The following is a 6,000-nucleotide window of genomic DNA, read 5'->3' as shown; positions in this document are numbered from 1 at the left end:
AAATGCAGATCTTGAAAGTTGTTGATCAGTATACTTCATTATTTCATGGATTCCTGAATTTGCAACTCCCTGAGTTTTGCACCAAGCTCCTCTCTTGAGAATGCAGATGGACGTGGGCATCAACTTCAGTCATAGTGAGAGAGGGCATGGAAAGCGTAAGCCCTTGAGTTTGGCCTTCATAGTATAAAAACACTCCTTTTACAAATAGCAATTTTGGATATTGATTCATGGGGGAAAGAGACCTCTGTCCACTAAACCACCTGTGTTTCTTCTAGAAACTAAAACAATTGAACCTTTCTTTCTTCCTCTCCAAGAGCTCTTAGAATTTGGGCCACTGCTCCTCCTTCCATGTGACCTCACAACTCCTCTTTCTTATGTAGTACAATAGATAACAGGACTATATTATGAACTCCTCAGCCTTCAGCTGGCCTGGATACATGGTGCACAAGTGTTTTAGGTCTTTACCAGAATTTTATCACTGTTGCCTAGAAAGAAATTGACAAGGGACACATTAAATATTGATGAGGTTTCAAAAACCCTTTCAAAACTCATGTTATACTATCCTACTCTTTATTCAGTAGTCAAAACAATAGGACATAGCTACCTGCTCAGGGAAAGCCTTTGTTCTGCTCCTCTCTTAATTCCCTACCCATAGTCACAAAACTATTTTCCTAGGTAAGTTAAAAAAAAAACTCATTCTTAAAACCAACACAAATACAGAGTAAATTATTCTTTCCATTCTGTTTGTGTATTCACTTAATTTTGGACAAAAAGATGTTAATCATTACAATACTCATTTAATTTTCTCTACTACTCTATGGGTCCATGTTGCTTGTGAAATTAAGGCTTCATTCAGAAAGCAAGTCATACCTTACTTATCTTTATATATATATATATATATTTGGATATATATATATATATCCAAAATTCCTGACATCATCAGAATGGAATGGGATGAAGTAAGAACCAAAATCAAATGATAATTCGAAAGAAACATTTGCATATATTTTTGATTTTCCTCTGTCTCCATGAATAAGCATGAGATTCTGGAAGAACTTCCCAAGTATGAGGACCTTAAACCACACTGGCGCTAGCCACACAGTCTTCTGCTTGCTGGGCATCCCTGGCCTTGAAGACCACTACATGTGGATTTCCATCCCCTTTGTTACTTCCTATGCCGCTGCCTTGCTAGGGAACAGGCTGTTCATCTTCATTATCCTCACCAACCGCAGCCTGCATGACCCTTGTACCTCTTCTTCTGCATGCTATCTGGAACAGACCTTGTCCTCTCCATGTGCAGAGTCCCTCAGGCCTTGGTGATCCTCTGGTTCCATGCTGGAGAGCTCTCCCTGGATCGCTGCATTTGTCAGGTATGCTTCCTCTTTCCACTTTCATTTACAAGTCTGGGATCTTGCTGGTGATGGCATTGCAATATGCTACCCCTTGTCATACACCACTGTTCTTACACATACACTGATAGGGAAAATTCATATATCCATCTTCCTAAGAAGTCACTGTACAGTTTTTCCTGTAATATTTCTCCAGAAAAGACTGACTTTTTATCAAAATAACATCCTCCCAAACACTGCTTGTAAGCACGTTGTCCTGGCAAAATTTTCCTGCAACGATATCCAACAAAATGCTGGAGAAGGAAATGGCTACCCACTCCAGTATTCTGGCCTGGAGAATTCCATGGACTGTATAGTCCTTGGGGTCACGAAGAGTTGAACACATCTGAGCCACTTTCACACAGAACATCTGGTTTGATGTTTTGTCCTAATGTCGACCTTGGTCTTAGATGTTGTGCTAATTTTTGTTTCATATATGCCTATTCTCCGTGCTGTCTTCCACATCCCTTCCCAAGATGCTCCTCACAAAGTTCTCAACACGTGTGGCTCCCATATCTGTGTCATCATCCTCTTTTACGGACTTGGGATCTTCTCAGTTCTCATTCAGTGGTTTGGATACCACATTCCACTCCATATTTACATTCTTCTGGCCAATGTCTATATTCTCATTGCACCTACATTCAATCCCACAGTTCATGGGATTAAGACCAAGCAGATTCGGGACCTGGTAGTTCATTTGCTGTTTCCAAAGCAGATATGACTATAATAATGGAAACTACTCTTGTGCTTTCCTCAGTAATGCTCATCATGCTTTAGGTTAGTTTTTGTATCAAGATGTGGAAGGGTACAGTGGAAATACTAATTAAATAACTGTATCTTGTTGTCATAGAGCAATTTTATCAGGGATGGGTTTGTAAATGTTTCTTGCAACGTCTTTAATAACTCATTAGATATCACTGCCTTTGGGGTCTTAGTTCATTTTCTTATACATAGAATTCATAACTAGATTAGTTCACCTCCCTACTCCTAGGCTGGAGGTTAGAATGTAATGACCTGGAAACAGTGACCTTTCCTGGGTAATTGTTAAACTCTTATTTATTAGGGTATTCTATGCTTTGAATGGCTACACTTGTTTTATTCATCTCATTCAGACATTTTCCTGCCATTTGCCCCATGTTGTAGCTTTCATCATACTTTTGCTTTTTAGACAATTATAAAATCCATATATATCTTAAAATTCACATGTATTCACCATTAACATAATGTGACCATAAATAATGAGCGTATGTATCAGTAAACCTTTATCATTATAAAACATTAAACATAGCAAATGTTTACTAAATCTTTCATTTTATTTATATTATCAACTGTTTGGAAGAAAATATTCAACACAAGAGAAAATACAGTACAAACATGTAAGAGTACACTGAGCAAGCATACATGAAAAACACACTGATATATGTAGAGGTGTAGCCAACGTGGCAGAGTCAGAAGACCCTAAGCTCACCTGCTTCCATGGGCAATCCCAAATTGCAACCATTTACAGACAGCTATCAAGGAAAATGACCCTAAGACCAAAGAAAAGCATCTCCACAACTAAAGATGTAATGAAAGAACCACAACAAGATGCGTAGTGGTGTCCTGTGTCTCCTGCATTGCAGGCGGATTCTTTACCATTGAGCAACCAGAAAAGCCCAGGAGAAGGAGAGGGTAGGACAAATTGATAGAGTAGCGTTGACATATATGCACTACCATTTGTAAAATAGATAGCTAGTGGGATGCTGCTGTATAACACAGGGAGGTCAGCGTGGTGCTCTGTGATAACCTAGAGGAGTGGAACAGGGAGGAGGCGGGAGGGAGGCTTAAGAGGGAAGGGATATATGTATACTTATGGCTGATTCTGGAGAAGGCAATGGCACCCCACCCCAGCACTCTTGCCTGGAAAATCCCATGGACGGAGGAGCCTGGTGGGCCGCAGTCCATGGGGTCGCTGAGTCGGACAAGACTCAGTGACTTCACTTTCACTTTTCACTTTCATGCATTGGAGAAGGAAATGGCAACCCACTCCAGTGTTCTTGCCTGGAGAATCCCAGGGACGGGAGAGCCTAGTGGGGTGCCATCTATGGATTCGCACAGAGTCAGACACAACTGAAGCGACTTAGCAGCAGCAGCAGCAGCATGGCTGATTCACAATGTCTTATGGCAGAAACCAACAAAACATTGTAAAGCAATTATCCTCCAATTAAAAATATATTTTTTAAAAAAGGTCTATTTTTCTGTATTTTCTCCTCTTCTCCATTGGATAACTCTGTTGAAAGATCTATGGTCTATTTTTGCAAGTGGGGGTACCTTGGTCCAGGGGTTAATGCATTTGTAGTTTTGTCTTATGTGGAAAGATTCACTTTGTACAGGCTATACTATTATTCATGACTCCCAGCAATATTTGAGAGTAACTTAGTCCTCACACGATGCCTTCAGACTATATTGTCAAGCTTTCAGACATTTTCAGCCGGATAGTGTTTCTAATAAGGCTGACTATCTGCACAAATGCGTACCAATAATCCTTCCCTACCAACCCCTCCACTGTCCACACAAGCCAATTCCTCCTTCATGAGGTGCAGTCTGTTCCCCACTCCCTTGCACCTGTGATCGCCTCATGACTTTCTTTGGCCAGTGGAATAATGTGGAAGTATTATATCCTCTGCCCTGTGGATTCAGAGTGAAGTGAAGCAGGAACAACAGTCAGAAAGGGGATATAAAATCAAGAAACAACGGGTAGGGGTAGGGATTTGGGAAATGAGGGATTTTAAATAAATTGATTATGAATGAAGCTACTGACACTTATATTGTTAGGCTGTTGGCTCTTGAAATATAAAGTATTTCTGTCATTTGAGGATTTTTTTTAATTGTTATTGTAAATACACACACAAATACATAAAACAAAACAAATGCACAGCCTAACAAATTCTTATAAGGCAAATATCACCCAGATCATGAAATCCAACTTGCTCTGACATACCCACAGCCATGTCCACATGCCCCGTCAGAGTCCCAAAGCTATCACTGGCATACTTAACATATCTAATTACATGTACATTCATGTCTTTCAACAATTTGCATTCAAATGCTGCCATTTCACCTACAACAACCGTATGAATATTTAATTTGCCTATGTGTCTTAACTGGAATTATGTTTGTCTAGTCAAGAAACCACTGTATGTCCAGTAGCACATCTAAGTCTTTATTTTTCCATTCCTCACACTTGGAAACATATTATTGTTAGTTAGCATTAAAAATGACAAATTTCTCCTCCCTTTAGAAAAACCACCAACACCAATGATGTTAATACCACCTGGAAACTACTCTTTCACCGTATTTAACAATGGCACCCCACTCCAGTACTCTTGCCTGGAAAATCCCATGGATGGAAGAGCCTAGTGGGCTGCAGTCCATAGGGTCTCGACTGAGCAACTTCACTTTCACTTTTCACTTTCATGCATTGGAGAAGGAAATGGCAACCCACTCCAGTGTTCTTGCCTGGAGAATCCCAGGGATAGAGGAGCCAGGTTGGTTGCCATCTATGGGGTCGCATAGAGTCAGACACGACTGAAGTGACAGCAGCAGCAGTTCTAGTCCCAGCCCCCCAGTTCCAGGTTTTTTGTTTTGTTTTGTTTTGTTTTGTTTTTTTAATGGAGTGCCAGGAGACCTGCAGAGAACTTAGCAGCACTCTGGTCCAATCTGTGGCCGACTTTGGTGCATCTGAAGCTGAAAATACCTTGCCATAGTGAGGAGCATCCTAAGAGGCTGGTAAAAGGACCATCCAATGATGAAGATCAGGACTCAGCATCCTGGAACTGCAATTATCTTGAGGAAGCTTGGAAAATACCTTTGGAATGCTGCCAGCAGTTCATGTGTGCATGCTATGTCACTTCAGTCATGTCTGACTCTGTGCAACGCTATGGACTGTAGCCTGCCAGGCTCCTCTGTCCATGGGATTCTCCAGGCAAGAACAGTGGAGTGGGCTGCTATGCCCTTATCCAACCAGCAGTTCATAGTCCTGGCCAAATTCTGTAGTAACACCCACCACTCCATGTAAATTATCTCTGCATTCTCATCACCCTCTCTAATCTGTCACCAACTCTCCACACAAGGAAGCCCCAGGTGCTGCAGGTTTCAGGAGGAAACATGAGCCCAGGCAGCCTCCCAGCAAACTTTTACTCACTTTCTGTTTTCATTCACAGAAACTCCAGCAACCAAAAGTTCACCCACTCAATGCCCACAATGTTCAGGGTTTTGACAACTTCCTCATCTGCATTTTTCTAACTCTACAAGAGACACCAGCTTCTATAGTTCCACAAGAAATCTACCACTAGATCAAAATGTGAAACACTAAATTCACCAACCTTAAAGTTCTAACTCCCCAAACATTTTTATATTTTTATGACCTTTAAGGCGACTTAGACAAACCACGTTCCACAATCTACTTTATCTCCCATCCCATTTGTTTTAATTTATTCACAGACATATTGGATGTTTTTAAGTAAATTAAAAATATATATATATTGGCCCATAGTTGATTTAGAATGTTATTTTAGTTTCTACTGTACAAGAAAGTGAATCAGTTATACACACTCATATATATCCCCTCTTT

The 6,000-nt window shown here is 40.6% G+C and overlaps 1 pseudogene; it reads left to right on the top strand.

Moving 5' to 3' along the window:
* Positions 1-1,065: 1,065 nt before the first annotated feature.
* On the top strand, positions 1,066-2,109 carry LOC113904897 (annotated as a pseudogene).
* The last annotated feature ends 3,891 nt before the right edge of the window (positions 2,110-6,000 follow it).

This window comes from Bos indicus x Bos taurus, chromosome 15 (genome assembly GCF_003369695.1).
Source record: "Bos indicus x Bos taurus breed Angus x Brahman F1 hybrid chromosome 15, Bos_hybrid_MaternalHap_v2.0, whole genome shotgun sequence".
Taxonomy (NCBI): Eukaryota; Metazoa; Chordata; class Mammalia; order Artiodactyla; family Bovidae; genus Bos; species Bos indicus x Bos taurus.
This window is presented reverse-complemented; position numbering and strand designations above follow the sequence as displayed.